This window comes from Ascaphus truei, chromosome 4, assembly GCF_040206685.1.
Source record: "Ascaphus truei isolate aAscTru1 chromosome 4, aAscTru1.hap1, whole genome shotgun sequence".
Lineage (NCBI taxonomy): Eukaryota > Metazoa > Chordata > Amphibia > Anura > Ascaphidae > Ascaphus > Ascaphus truei.
In genome coordinates, this window is record NC_134486.1 from 5,467,176 (window position 1) to 5,484,037 (window position 16,862).

Here is a 16,862-nt window from a genome sequence, read left to right on the forward strand (position 1 = left end):
TACGTGTGACAGTGAAATAGTGCTGTTACTGAATATATAAATACGTACACAAACAGTCAGATCTAATAAAGTATAAAACAATTATCCAGGATCTTCAGCTGAAAATGTGAAGGATTTTCAAAGTCCTTTTTAGTATATTGTTGTGAAGAAAAAGTGTATTTTTGCGCATTTATCCAGGGAAAGAAGGGACAGAGAGAAAATACAATAGTGTGATAATCACACAGACGTGGGGAGAATTCTGCTCACATTTTGCTTCTTTCTATTTAAGCCTTTATAGTGAATACCTTGGTGAAGTTTCCTTTTCTTACTCTGTTCTATTCACTCCAGGTGAGCATATGTAGACGTCTTAATATGAGGATCGACCTTTTCTTATAAATACATACAACTTTTTATAGGATTATACTGTTTTTGTTACAGAAAATAGAAAATGAGGGCTCTTGCCTCATAAACACTCCTTGATTTTTATCCATGGTAAGTGTAGCAGTTGCTGGTAACTGGTCGTGGCTGCTCCACAATTCCCTCTGTCATAGGGGTTTAATCCACTGGAATTATGGGCAGTCAGCTTCCTGTGTCCTGTTCCCGCAAACCTCATCTCAAGGAGAGTCACTGCCCAATCATCGATGTTTCCAACACTGCTTCTCAGCGGATAAACAAAGAGGGGTGTCTGCGGCACGGCGTCTCTCTCAATCTGCTGTCGGCGGGGACGCCTCATTTTTCTGTCTGATTAACTTGATATATGCCCCATAAGAAAACTTTCCTTCACAACACATGAGGTTGCGATGATGGAGTAGGTGCGTAATGGGATTGTTGAAGTGTTGGAGTTGATAATTATGATTATACCAGTTGTGGGGATTTCTCTTCCTGTGAACACTTTAATGAAGGTCATGGACATTGGCAGCAGCAGAGAGGGATGCAACTCTTATAAGTAGTGGAGCAACAAAGAGGACCATATAAAGATACAGACAAAAAGTCACACTTACTGGGGGCCTGGGGTCAAAAACTAGACTCTCCTAGGTGTGAGGAACTCTACATAAGAGTTTTACCCTGACCAAGACTTAGCCCTAAATCTCCTGGTTCCCAAATCGGTGTGAGGTTCCACACGCCATCGCTCCCTTCCCTTCTGAGAACTTGGACTTTCTTGACCGCGAGTATCACTGAGCAAAGCCAATAAGTAAAATACATTGTAAATTATTCTGTAGAAACAGGCAAACACACATTGAATTACCACAGGCAGAAGAAAAATACACTTACTGGGGTTTTGGGGTTGAAACACTGACTTTCCTCATTGAAAACAAGTCTGTAAATAGTCCGTTAGTTTACCGGGACTTAGACCAAAAGCTTCTGGAGCCCAAATCGGCATGAGCCTCCAGCAGCTCTCGCACTTTCCAATCCAAATGGCACTGAAAGTGTAACTTAGAAGCTTTTCTGGTTAAAGTCCTGTAGCTGTTTCCTTGAGGTCTCTGCATGGCTTCTATGGGCCCTAGAACTTAGGATCTTGAGAACTTGGAAATCTTGGTGAAAACATTGAATCACTGGGGAAAAACCTGCTCTCTGGGTTGGCTGCTCACTTTTTTATAACCTTTTCAAAGTCATCCCTGCAGTATTACAGCCAATCCGCAGTGTGGAACTTCATCTCTAGGCACTCACACACTGTGCAAGATTTGTGGCACGTCTAGCTTCAGCGTGGCACTGGGCATGTGCGAGAAAACCGCCACCTTGCTTATTTGTCATGCAAAGCTCCGTCAGGGCCGGGGCCGCTCTTTCGTAGGGAGGTGACAGTTTGCCAGGGTGGCCTATATTTCATCACAGTCCACTGGCACTTCACACAACCATCTTATTTAAACGGCTTTCACACCCCTTGCAGCACATAAATACTGTATTGCTGCATAATTTACACACAGTCACAGTGTCACAGGAGACCAGGTACTTACACATTTAGACCGGGATCATATCACTGAGCAAAGCAACGAAGTCAAATAAATTGTGATTTATTCCGTAGAAACAGGCAAACACAATGAATTACAATAAGCAGAAGAAAATACACTGACTTGATGTTTGGGGTTGAAAAACTAACTTTCCTGATTGAAACAAGGTCTTTAAATAGTCTGTGTGTTGACCGGGTCTTAGCCCGAAATTTCTGGAGCTCATATCGGAATGAGCCTGCAGCAGCTCCGCACTTTCCACTCCAAATGGTGCTGAAAGTCTGACTTACGAACTTTTTTGCTTAAAGTCCTGTAGCTGTTTCCTTGCTGTCTCCGCAATGCTTCTTTGAGTCGGTCCGACCCCTCCATGAAGGTTACATACACACTTTGGACCTTGGAAATCTTGGAACACACATGGAATCACACTCTCCGGGCTGGCTGCTCACTTTTTTTCTAACCTTTTCAAAGTCATCCCTGCAGTAATTACAGCAAATCCGCAGTGTGGGAACTTCATTTCTAGCCACTCACACACTTTTTGCCAGGTTTGTGAAACCTGGCACCTGAGCCTCAGCATGGCAAAGGAGCATGTGTGAAAAACGCCATATTACCTATTTGTCATGCAGCCCCCAGGTATCTCTCAGTCTAGGGAGGTGACTGCTTGACCAGATGGCTTGCCATACTCCAGGGTTTGGACACTTAAATCAGCTATCCTGTTTAGATAGCTTTCACAACCCTGACAGCTAGCGTCACTTTGATCTAGGGACTAGGGTTAGACTCAGCGGCACCAAAGCCCCAGGTGGCCAGGAGATGAAAGACCCTGCCTTATTCTTCATGTATAAATTTTAACATATTTTAAACACTGCAGCTTAATAAAATATACTTTTATACATTCTGCTGCTAATATGTGTTACAGTTCTTTGGTGTAGGAAATAGTGTAACTAAACCGTTCCCTTACACTAGGCTTTATTTCTTACACACAGCAAACTGGATCTTTAAACATTTTAACTTTACATTTAAAACTCTCACAGCCTTATTCTTTGCTGGAGTAAACCCCAAACCTTTACACTAGGTTTAGCGAGTCTAGGTCAACACAAGGCAGCTCCTCATTACACTGGGTACCCCGGTGTATGTTGCAGGGACCCTTTGCACCCCTGTGCCTCCTTTTACCGTTTCTGGTCTGTGCTGAAGCAGGACCACCTAGCAGTGAGTTGCAAGAATGCTTTTCATGGTAGGGTTTTGACCGTAGCACTGCGCTTCAATGTAGTCGGGAATCTAACCTTAATCCTAGGTAAATTTTGGGGGTCTCCAGTAACTATGGAACCCTGCTAAAAAAACACAATCTGAAAGAAGTTTCTCCGTCAAACTCACCCTGAAACTCAAAGCCTGGTCATCTCCACTTGCTAGCACTCCTGGAAAAGGTAAAACATAAAAAATTGCAATTGTCGCATATTTTATTACTGTAATGCATGCACAATAAATGGATCCAAGAGCTTACACTCTAGGACCCCCAAAACACAGTTCAGGGGCAACCAAGTGGGCTTAACCTTTATTATAAAGTCTGGTTACCCACTCGCCATCACAGCGAACTTCCACCGATCCTCTGGAACCGAAATTGGCATCAAATCCCATCAGCAACTGCTATGTTCATTTTTGAGATCGGTCCCGCAAAAGTCAGGACTTAGAATCTGGTGGGCAGATTTTCCTGGTTTGAAATGGAAGCTGGCTGCCTTGCTATTCACGCAAGAGCAACTTTGAAAAGCCCGCCTGCGCTTTTACTAATGTGAATCTCAAATCTGTTTGGCTTAGACGTTTCTTTTTGTATTCTGAGTTTCATTCATGAAACTCAGCAACCAATCATCGCGTGGGAACATTCTCAGCAGCCAATCAGATCCAAGCCGGTATGAAAAGTCGGGTTAGCTTGAAATCTGAAATTGCTAAGGGACATGCGCGAGTTTGCCACCTCCATCCGTGGATATCTCATACCACCCATTGGTTGAGGCTCTGTCACGGGAGACCAGGTATATCAACACTTTTTTATACCGGGATCATTGATTGAGCAAAGCAAGAGGTAAAATAAATTGTAATTTATTTCAGGAAAAGACATACACACAATGTAACACAATTACAGGGTTAACACACTTATTGGGGAATGGGGTTAACGAATAAATTTATCCTCTAAACGAAATTCACAAAAATGACATCTGTAGGAGCCCTTTCCAATGACCGGTAGGTACTCACGAAAGACCTGGAACTGATTTCTGCATGCAATGCCAGCCGCGACTGCTACGTTCTTCAGAAGTGCGTCTTTGAATTTGCCGGTGTTGATTTGGCGCTTGGAATCTCCGCTCCTGATTGCCTGCAAGACCCCTTATGGATTTCAGGTTGTCATTCACCATCATCTACAGCCTATCTGAGCGTGGGAATTCTCCTGACAGCCAAACACCGATTTGCCGGTATTGTAAAGCCGGGAGGGCAACTTTTTTCAGTTTGTAAAGGGGCATGTGCCAACCTGGCACCTCTGCCTCTTTGCATACTGAGCACACCCGCTGTCCAGGCTCCACAGAGTCTGGGTTCTGGCAAATGGTGGCCGAAAAGCCCTATGTTAGCCCAGGATGCGGGTACTCAAGCAGAACTAGAACACAGGGAGAGATGGGGGAGAACAGTATGAAGAAGGTAGGTTGAAAGTGTGTTTCCTTCCGCTGAAGATCAAATGTGGTGTAAAACACCTCTATTGAGCCTTCAGTCTATGAGGCAAACTTCTAGGGTGGTAAGCTTATGTGAAATAAAGTGTGTAAGTCAATGAGAGAGTAAAAGAATAACTCACACGGCCTTGTGTGAGTTCTATCACATCAAGGTTTCTTTGACTGCTGGGTCTTCCTTTAGAATGCAGATCCTTCTTCTAGTCTTCGTTCCTCGCTGTCTCTTAGGTGTTCTTCTTTGAATAAGTAGCTCCTTCACGATAATTTTTCTCTCATAGAAATGAAAAGGCAGTTAGATGTACATATGTAAATACTAACTGCGATACAGGGGGAGACTGTGAGAAGATATATTATCGCAAGTTAGTGCTGTTGATAATAGTAATGTCTCACTCACACGGCCTAATGTGAGTATTCTCCTATAGCGGTGTCTTGTTATCACTCTGGTCAGGGATTGCAGATGAATACAGAAAGTATATCTAAGGGTCACCTGGTTATTTAGGTGAGGGAAGGGATTCGGAAGGATTCGGAAGGATAAATAAAACCAAATACTCACATGGGCCAGTGTGAGTACGCACTTGTAGAAGTTTCTTTTGGGCTTCTGGTTCCTATGGTGGAAACCTCCTGTGCGCTGGTGTGGGGGCTTGAGGAATCCCCGTATAGGGTGAAACGTGCTGCTCTGCATCCAAGACAGTCTGCAGCCATCACAGAGGAGACAGAGGTGACGTGGAATCTCCCAATCCGGACACGGAGACCAGGGATTTGTTACCACTTACCACTTAATGACTCCCCTTGCTGTTTGCTTTCCCATAGAAGCAATTAGTTGCTTCTTTGTTTTTAGCTTATTTTTTCCTTTGTATATTACTGAATTGTTTTATTGCATATTTTCCATTAAAGTATACACCTTCCTTAGACGTCAGTGTCCCATAGTCTGTATATACCCCCCACAAAAATTACGCTCTGATCGTTTTATATGTTCCTATCTGAACTACGTGCACAGCAAATTTCAGAGCGCTAGGAGCTTTCTAACTAAAGTTAGAAAAGAGCCGCTTTTATTCCTCAAGCGCAGAATTAAAAAAAAAACATTTCCCTCGCCACCTTATACCTGGTGGGCGAGACACCGAACCCCTACACTGGGTTTTCATGGTTTGGGCATATACCGGGGGATCCTGGAGTGGCATTTCCCCCTGTCCGGTCTTACTATTCTGGTCTGTGATGAAGCAGGGAGATGTGGCAATGAGCCGCTAACTGCTTCCTAGGGAAGATTTTGTCCGGTGGTCTGTACCTTCATGTCTCTATGGATCTGATAGGATTCCTGGGTACATGTTTCGGGGTAACCAGCAAGTCTGGCCCCCTTCTACCCAAACACACCCTGACAACATTTTACCGTAAAATCATCCCTGAAACTCACGCCCTGTGAATCTCCGCTCGTGGGCCCTCCTGGAACAGTGACATACACACATACATCTTTTATTAAAATACAGTTCACATAACTGGGTTGCAGAACTGACACTTCAAACTCGCCAATATGGCTCAGGGGCACCCAGCCAGGCATAATACCTTTATTATTGTCCTGGGTACCCCCTCACGTCACAATGGGATACCCCAAAAGTTGGATCTTGGAATCGAGATAGATTCTTGTATACAGCCAAGCACATTGCTCCGGGCAAACTGCGATCCTGAAAATGTTCTTGATACTCACCGCCACGATTCCTGCTGCAGCATAATCCAGGCAAGGTAAATGGGGCATGAAGGGGTTAATGTATACCTGCAAACATACAGGGGGTCCCTAGTATAAAGGGTGGTGACCAGATACATGCCCAGGTACCCTGAACCTAGTATAGGGGTTCAGGGGGTTCTCCAGCTAAGTGATAAGGCTGAGAATGATTTCTTGTGTGTAAAAAGTTGAAAAGTTATTTCTAAAGTGTGGCAAGAATGAGGCTAGTGAGTGTAAGCAGTATATCCCGTCACTCCATCCCTGACACCAGAATAGGGACTTGTACATCTTTACCACACAGAAGACAGGACACAGTATATGTTATTAAAGGGTTATGTTTAATAAGTATATGTACTGATAACCTGTAAATGAACTGTGGGATTTTCAAGTCATGCATTCCGAGAGACCAGATGGCTACCAAGCTTGGTGCCTCTGGGTCTATGCGGAGTCCGGACTTGAAAGCCTCAGGGATGCCAAGGTGTTAGAACAGGAGGGGTACTGCAGTCATGCTTGAGTACCCACATCCTGGGCTAACACAGGGCTATCCAGCCACCATTTGCCAGAACCCAGACTCTGTGGAGCCTGGAGCCAGGGGGGGCTCAGTATGCAAAGAGGCAGAGGTGCCAAATTGGCGCATGCCCCTTTGCAGAATGAAAAAAGGTGCCGTCCCATCTTTACATTAACGGGAAATCTGTGATTGGCTCGTAGTAAATTTCCCACACTCTGATAGGCTGTAGAAATTTGTGAATGGGACACTGAAACCCATAAGGAGCCATGCAGCCAATCAGGAGAGCAAATTGCAAGCGCCAAATTAACAGCGGCCAAATTAACAGCGGCAAATTCAAAGATGCTCTGTGCTGAATAGACGCGACCAGGCTTCAAAAATTTTGTATGAGAAAATGTTCTAAGTCCCGTTTTTGAGAACGTAGCGGTCGTGTCTAGCATTACATGCCGAAATCAGTTCCATGATTTTGTGAGTACCTACCGGTCATTGGAAAGGGCTCCTACAGAGGTCATTTTTGAGAATTTTGTTTAAAGGACAAGTTTATTCATTAGCCCTGTTCCCAGTAAGTGTGTTAACTCTGTAAATTGTGTTATATTATGTGCATGTCTTTTCCTGAAATAAATTACCATTTATTTTACCTCCTTGCTTTGCTCAATCAATGATCCCGATATAAAAGGTGTTAATAATCCTGGTTTCCCATGACACCATTCAGAGAGAGTTTGTGTCTCTATTATGCAGTTGTGAGATCTGGGAAATGAGAGAGTACATGATATTCCCTCTCACATAGACCACTGCATTGCGATGGAATGACATCATACGCGGCTATTTTCTTGTATTTTCAGATATGAACCTGCGCTCCCCTCATCTTGAAGATATATCTACAATCAGTGATATTTACAGACTCTGCGGCAACTAGTACCAAGTCAGCCTGAGACTGTGACTGAATGTGCAGCTACAAAGATTTGTTGATATTAGTTTATCTCAGACAGCCAGTCTGACACTGTGACCTGTTGTGCTAATTTTATTTATTGTGTTCTTACGTATTCACTGAACTCATTGTTAGACTGTCACTCAATGCTACCAGACAAGTGACAGTGGAGTTAACAATGCATTGTTTCACACAGTTTAACACTGTAGAGTGTTTGTTTACTTAGTGTTCTCAGGTTATAATAATTAATTGTTAGGAGCAAACATTTCACTGGTTTAAGACTAGGAGAAAACACAAAGTTTTGGAAATAGGAAAATTGAAGACTGACCGACTCATTGCTTTCCATGCTCTCACTGCAGTCCCATCCAGCATGAATATAGGGAGCACCCCAACCTTCCCACCGAGCACTCGTTCTTGACCTCGATTTATAGTCCGCAACAAAAGGTTTCAGTACATTGTATTGTATTTTATTTTATGTCTTTATTTTTATAGCGCCAAAAATGTACTCAGCGCTTCACAAAGAATACAATACAAGGAATTAAAATACATTAAGTGCAGCAAAATCAGACAATAGTAAAGAAAATCCCTGCCCCAAAGAGCTTACAATCTAAAAGGTATGAGGGGAAACTTATAGAGACTGCAGGCGAGGGAGTAAGTACTGTAGATGGCAGTGCTTGGTCACAATGGGTGGTAGGAGTAACTGTGGGACAGTAGCGATGAGTGCAGGCTGTTGGGATGCTTAACTTGTGGGCTGAGTTTTAAGGTTTGTCAGTATTAATTCAGAAGGTTAACACCATTTACAGGGGAAGAGATAGCAGGGAGTCATGAGTGAGATCAGGTGTATGTCTTAGTTTAGGCTTAGGGGAGATCCCCAGCTGCAGGAAGGAGTAGATAGAGCGTGTGAATAGAGGATTTGTGTGGGTGTTTTTTATTGAGGGGTAAAGAAGTTGTTGGAAGAGAGGTGTATAAATAATGGTGCAGTGGGGAGTGGGGATGTTGTAGAGAACAGAGATGTTCACAAAGGAGTGAGGAAACATTAAACAGCAAAAGCAGTAGGGAGGGCATAGTGAGATTCAGGAAAAGAGACGTCCCAGGTTTTGGGGGATACGAGGAGTACAAAGAATCATAGCTTTTAGAAAGTCAAGTTCTCACAGCTGCAGAGTTGTTGTTTTGCAGAGTCCAGATCTTCCTCTAATCTTCACCTCCAATTTCAACTCCAAAATTAACTCCAGACACTTTCAATGTTACACTTGAGGGGTAAAGAAGTTGTTGGGAGAGAGGTGTATTAATAATGGTGCAGTGGGGAGTGGGGATGTTGGAGAGAATAGAGATTTTCACAAAGGAGTGAGGAAACAGTAAACAGTAAACAGAAAAAGAAATAGGGAGGGCATAGTGAGATACAGGAGGAGAGACTGGCCAGTTAATGGAGGATAGGAAGAGTATAAAGAATCACAGCTTTTAGAAAGTAAAGTTCTCACAGTTGTAAAGTTGTTGTTGAGAGTCCAGATCTTCCTCAATATTCACCTCAAATTTCAACTCCAAGATTAACTCTGCCACACACTTAAATGTTACGCAGCCATATGGCTCACAGCCAAAGTATCCTGCCTTAAGTATGCTAAAACACAGCCACATTGACTAATAATTAAGGGAGGGAGGGGTCTGCCTAATCAACTCAGACACACCAAATTGTTAATTAAATTTTAGGATCTTGCAAATTGATAGTAGAATCCAGTTCACACATACCAATATTAATACATTTTAAAATCTGTTGCAATTGATAGTAGTATTCAGTTCACACATACCTGTTTGAAGAAATAAGTCAGTTCATCCATGCAGCGTGGGGCACAGCAGAGAACTCAAAATCGGCACAGAGATGTGTTTGAATAGCGGCCGCTGCATTAGTAAACACACTTGACTAACAATTAAGGGAGGGGTCTGCCTATTCAGCTCATACCAGTAAGATGTTAATTTGATTAAGGTTCTTTCAATTGATAGATGGAAATCAGATCACTTATACAGTCTTTACATGCCAGCAATACAATGACAACTTGCATCGTACAGAGCCATTGTCACTCTGTCATTACTCCTGCCTGTGGATTTGGAGATTAGTAACACGCCGGAATAAAGATAGAGTTGTGCTCCATTTCTCTAATCCTGTTTTTTGTTACCAAAAGTAAAATTTCAATAACCTTTTCACACCCCATCAAATTAAAAAATTACAACACAATTATTTATTACTACAGTACAGTGCTGCATCTCAGTTGTCATCCTAAATATTTCAATAGCTACTGCTAACACTTTTAATAAGGTTTATGTAGTTGTTGAAGGTTTCTACACATTGCAGTAATTCTTTATCCTTTTCGCTAGATCATCTTTCCTAGCAGGTTTCAATTGATTATTCAGATGATGTTTTAATGCATGTGTCATGGGAGTCCAGGGCTTTTAACACCTTTTAACTGGATAATACACTAGGTAAAAAAAGGTAGTGGAACAACATGAAGTTTATTCAGGTAAACCCTCGTACACACAATGAAAATACAAAATACAGACGAAATACACACTTACTGGGGGCCTGGGGATGAAAACTATGCTCACATAGGTGAAGGGTGCCTGCTACAGAAGGCTTACCCTGACCGGGATTTACACCTGGGCTTCCTGGTCCTCTTTTTGGCTAAACTCTTAGCCGTGCCGCGACCGCTACGTTTGATTTTCAGAACTTGTTCCTGACGTCTGACTTAGTCGCTACAGGGCAGACTTTCCTAGCTCAAAACGAAGCCGGTTGCTCTGCTATTCGAGACAGAGCAATTTTGAAAGCCCGCCATAGCGTCATCGACACAAACCACCAGATGGTCTGGTTCTCTGATTTGTCCAACTCCTTACATACCTTCTGCTGTTCAATCTTCAGCATGAAGGAAGGAGGAGCGACCAATCAGAGCGTGGGAATTCCCTTCCACTAGCCAATAGAAACAGGGGCTCGTCTCTTGGCTGACGTCAGACAACGGGGCATGCTAAGCCGGCTTTGGATGCCAGGTGGGCGGGACATACAGATTGACCAATGAGAAACACGCCTATAGTTTGCGGCTTCCCCCAATAAACTCTTTCCCTCCTACTGTTTAGGCTCCACTGAGTCTGGCAGACCCAAGTGTCCTCCCCATAAGGGTTCTCCGGACCGAGTACTCTGCCCTGGCTCAGATACTTAATACCCTGACACCTCTCAACATCCTGTCTCCTCTTTGAACTCTGATGAATTTACAGACATCCCGGCACCTACTGTATGTGGATGACCGGGCTGACAGAATAGACATTTATAGTAAATGCACCAAACATGATAAAATATGTTTTAATACAGAATATGACTTGGGGAGACCCGTACCTGTGCAGGAGATGGATCTGGGATATCTGGGCTCGAAAACTAGGAGTCTGGGGGACACTGGGTAGCCCCGGGGTAATTCAACTTGTGTACCAGCAACTCTTGCCTGCACGCCGGGGAGAATTAGGGGACTACCAGTAACTTTAGCCTCCAAACTCCTGCAAACAAAATAACTGCATTTCCACCCTAATATCCCACCTAAACCATACACTCCTGAAGTTTCATGGGTCTGGGGCAAGGTGAACCTGTAAAGTGGAGAAGCAGGGTACACTTTAACTTTTACAGGTTCCATTACATGGCCCCTGGTTTATGGTGCTATTTAGCTGCCAGGGACCCACGGATTTCAGGGGTAACCAGTTGGGCTTTACCGTTATTATGCAGACTGGCTACCCCCACCGTCACAGAATGTAACACTAATTCTATGGGTTTTAAATTAGGGTATCTGTAACTACATTGCAGTTTGGGTGGACAGATTGATGGTAGGGCTGTGACTCACCCAGCAATCTTGGAACAAGTTGGCACCAATGAAAAAGTTAAATTAAGATGCAGAGTTCTAAAAAATGATTCCAGGGATCTAGGCCGCAAGCTTAAGGCAAGGACCTTCAAGGTAGTATTATAAGAAACAATACCAGTGCCATGCGCTACCCAGGGGAGGCAGTATGCTCTTAGGGAGATTCATGCATGGCTAAGAAAGGGGTTAGGAACAAAGGTTTGGGGTTTTTAGTGCACTTGGAGTCCTTCTCTGAGAGGTGCTATCTTTATAGTAGGGATGGATTGCACTTCATAAAAGGGACCTTTTGTGTTGGGCAGGGGGTGATAAAGCTATTGGAAGAGATTTTAAACTAGTAAGGAGGGGGAGGGACTAACAATATATAATAGACAAAAAGGAAAAGATTGGAAAAGTGAAATAGCTATTGGTCATGGAGGTGAAGTGGAAGAAAGTTGGAGTTTGGGAAGAAGGGAGGCACCCATATTAAATATAAATAATACTAGAAAACTTCTAAAGAATAAATTAAATTGGAGAGAAACAGAAGGGACTGGATGCACTAAATGAAAAACTCTGATTATAATAGGGCAAAAATACATTGTAATAATCCTAGTCAATAAGTGTTAGTTAGTAATCCCTTCGGGGGGCTGGTAGGATACTTTAGAGGTGCGCTGTGCTACTTCTCCATAGGAGAGCTTCACAGTCTCCAAGTGTGTGGTCAGTACTTTATAGAAGAGAAGACGTGCACACAGAGAAGCCTCTAAGGCGTACTACCATTATTATAGTTACAATGTCTAGAAGAGGAAAATAATACTTGTACAATTAAAAACGTATTTACAGTTTATCTGTGTTGGGAGTCTCAGTGGAGCCCCTGCATGCTGGTATCTTCAGCTGGAAATGCTGACTCCTGGAGCCGTCAGTAGATGTGTATTCTCCTGCACTTCCCGTGGCAAATCTGACACCAAATGTGATGTCTCTCCTTTCTCCTACACATCGGTTCCTACAATAGGCCAGAATTCCTACACTCTGTCTGTTTGTGCCTGTGCATTTTATAAGTGATATCCTTACTTCCTTCGGGCTGGTGACAGAGAGCAGAGTCACCACGAGTTGCCATAGTGACCAGAACTGGAATGCAAACTGAAGTTTGAAAATACAGAGACAATTTGATGACAAATCCACAAATATTATTTTCTCATCCCACCATGCGGTATAAAATATAGTGATTACATAGTCATTTACTGTATTTGGTGCTTTTCTCTCGATGGAGATAGAGAAATACTCTGAGGGGGATTAAATGCGTAGACCTGTTCCTCAGGTGAAAGAATGAGGATTTGATCATGGATGACCCCTGATGATGCTTAAGTATCAATCCACAAGAAATGACACCACCGAAATTTCTCACACGGTCAGAGTTTTAGCTGCTGGGAACCCCTGTTCTTAATGCCAGTTCGTTGACCAATGGGTCCTTAATTCCGGGTGAACAGGACAGTGCATGGAAATGTGAGCATGAAAGAAACTATGCAACTTCAAGTAAGTACAGATGCAGCGGCCGTTATTCGAACATTTCACTGAGCCGTTTTCGTGTGCTGAGCTGTATTCCACGCGGCGTTAACGCCGCATTCACGCCGCCAATCACAACAGTCACACCTGTGTTTACCGCTGATTCCTTTTGGTGCAATTCTTCGCGTATCCGCCAGGTGGCAGAAATTAATGAATTGTAATGTGTACAGTACTGTGCTACTGTATCAATTTGCAGGTGTTTAAAAACCAGATTAAAACAAGTCTACAGTAGCACAATGGTTCACTTGTGAATCGACCTTTGTCCTTGAAGACGCTGAAGACGATATCAAATGTAGGCGTTTCATAATAAAAACCTCTAAAACACAATGCTGTGGGCATTTTTTTTTTCAGACTTGAAATTCACATTGAATGTGAAGTCATTATCGCAAAATCCCCAAGAAGCGCTTACAGTATAACACTCATCCGGGTGTGCAGGATTATTCCTGTACCTGTAGTTCTAAGACATACACTCAAGCACGTAAATGTGAAAATACGCATATGTGTTTAAACAAGGTTCAAATTAGACATACACGCATGCGCAGAAATGTGATGACATGCATATGCGTTTAAACAAGGTTCCAATTAGACATACATGCATGCGCGGAAAAATATTTTACATTCGGAAGAAGAAGCGACGTTGTATTTTTGAATTATTATTCCTTTTTCCTTCATTATCCTGTACAAATAAAGCACTTAACTTGTTAAAAATACTTTTTGGTATGTGTGCTCATATTTTTTATCTTCTATCTTAAGAGGATTTGTGTATGGCTAAGGAGCTACAGAAAGGACTTCTTTCCCATGTACACTATACAGTATGAACTCGTAATGTTAATCTTCAAATTACAGTACACACATTTGAAGTACTGTACGGCAATAAAAGACAGGTTTACTGTAATTGCTATTAGAATTTTAAGACAACAACTTGCGATTGCCCACTTGAGTTTCTCAACGTATTGCAGACAACACTAAAATGCCATTTTCTGCACTCAATAAAAACATGGGTCAACACGCGTCTTAAAGCGGTAAGTTTGGAAGAAATCATGTGCCATGCCATGGGTATTCCGAGGTATACAACACTTGAAATGTTCGAATAACGGCCGCTGCATCTGTATTTAGTGAGTAATAATTGTTAATTGTAGACAGCGAAGTACAGCTCAACCCTGCTATAACCCTCATGGGCCACCTGATCCGACAGTGCTATAACCGGGGTCGTGCTAATTTAAAAAAAAAATGGCCACCGCGCACCCAATTGGGAGGAGGAGGGAGGAGGGGGAAAGAGGTGGAGTGAGGCACCGGCAGCTCTACACGTCCCCCAGCAGCCACCATACTTCTCCTAGCATTCCCCGCACTCCCCTCACACTTCCCCCAGCAGCCTCACTTCCCAAAGGCTGCCCTGCATGGATCCCTCTCCGCCAACACCCCAACACCAATCCCCCTGCCAGCAACCCTGCACCGATCCACCCCGCCAGCAGCCCCGCATCGACCCCCCCCCCGCAAGCAGCCCTGCACCGATCCCCCCCACCAGCAGCTCCGCATCGATCCCCCCCACCAGCAGCCCCACACCGATCATCCCCACCAGCAGCCCCGCACCGATCCCCCCTGCCAGCAGCCCCCCACCGATCCCCCCCACCAGCCGCCCTGCATCGATCCCACCCCCCGCCAGCAGCCCCGCACTGATCCCACACCGATTCCCGCAACAATCCCTCCCCCCCAGCCCCGCATGAGAGCTCAGCACCCTGGGGAGAGAGATGGCCAACGAGTGCAAGCTCTCAGACAGCACCTCTCCAAGGGCCCAGCTCCTCAACCCCTCCAACTCCTGCACCAATCACCCCCCAGCCCCGTACCGATCCCTGCCAGCAGCCCCACGATGCCCCAGCATCTGACATCAAAGGTAGGGGGGTAGGGGGTGGGGGACTCTGTGTGTGCTGTGAGTGTGTGCAGTGTGTGCAGTGTGCTGTGAGTGTGTGCAGTGTGTGCAGTGTGCAGTGAGTGTGTGCAGTGTGCTGTGAGTGTGTGCAGTGTGTGCAGTATGCTGTGAGTGTGTGCAGTGTGCTGTGAGTGTGTGCAGTGTGCTGTGAGTGTGTGAAGTGTGTGCAGTGTGCTGTGAGTGTGTGCAGTGTGCTGTGAGTGTGTGCAGTGTGCTGTGAGTGTGTGCAGTGTGCTTTGAGTGTGTGCAGTGTGCTGTGAGTGTGTGCAGTGTGTGCAGTGTGCTGTGAGTGTGTGCAGTGTGTGCAGTGTGTGTGCGTGTGTGTGCATGTGTGTGCGTGTGTGTGCAGTGCGGATCCGCTTTATAGCGGATCACGCTATAACGGGGTTGAGCTGTATCATAATAGATCAGCAAGTTGGAGAGATGCTGTATTGTTAAGGGAAAAAAGATGGAAGGTGTGGTAGTGTTACAATGGAAGTACTATAACTGTATACTGTATACAGTCAATATGCATACAACAATCAATGATATGACTCCCTCACTGTCTCAAACACTGAGACAATTTTTCTGATTGAAAAATAAGATGATATTATCCCCTTTTATTTCAAATAGTTTTTAATAGTTTTCCGCATAGTACAAATAATAGACATAGGAGATCCAACAATATTACTGCTCATGTAATATTACCGTGTGACATTCTTATACAGTACATTGAGTAGGAACGATATCAATGGAATACTATTTAATAATCATACAAACACTCCTAGCTACTGTGGGTACCTATATTCTATATTATATGCTTAAATTGCAGAGGATTTGACATTAAATCCACTTTATTACAGTTATTGTTGAAGGTTTGGATCTTACAGGGTTATTTATATAGTACATTGCAGGGTAATACAAACAAAGAGAAATAACACAGAGAGAAAGAGGAGAATGGACAACCAAGAAGGACGGGGGGGGGGGGGGTGGGGTGGGGCGGGAGAGGAGGCGGAGGGAGGTGTACAATGCTTTAGGAACGTTTTAACCTTTTCCATCCGCTTCACCTCGGTTATTCTTTTTCTACAGTTCACCTAGTGGGGGGGGGGGGGGGGGCTATCTTCTCCAAGGAAGCCGCCACAGCGCATCTACCCTTCACGGCTTATATCTTCAACTGGTTTTGCCAGGAGAAAGTCAATGGATCTATGGGAATCAAAAGATCTGTTACATCTTTAATAATAATTAGGATAGTGGTCCAATACTTCTGAATCGCTAGACATGACCACCAAATGTGAACCATGTCACCTCTTTGTCCACATCCCCTCCAGCAGAGGTCTGATGTTGCTGGGTAGATCTGCTGCAGACGACTTGGGGTGAGATACCAGTGCTTGGGGTGAGATACCAGTGCTTGGGGTGAGATACCAGTGCTTGGGGTGAGATACCAGTGCTTGGGGTGAGATACCAGTGCTTGGGGTGAGATACCAGTGCTTGGGGTGAGATACCAGTGCTTGGGGTGAGATACCAGTGATATACTGTAGAATTTTGTAAATATTTTCTTTGATAGTGGTACAAATAGAGGTCTTTATGGCAAACTCCTAATTTCTTCCCAGTCATCTCTATCAAATTCCAAATTCGGGTCGGACGCCCATTTGAGCATAAACTTGTGATCAGGGGTGTCCCCAGCGGCCTCATATTAGCCCCTTTTAAAGCTGAATGAAAACAGGTTTTTGGTCCCAGCTGTTTGTTTTTAATTTATGTTACAGGCCTCGCT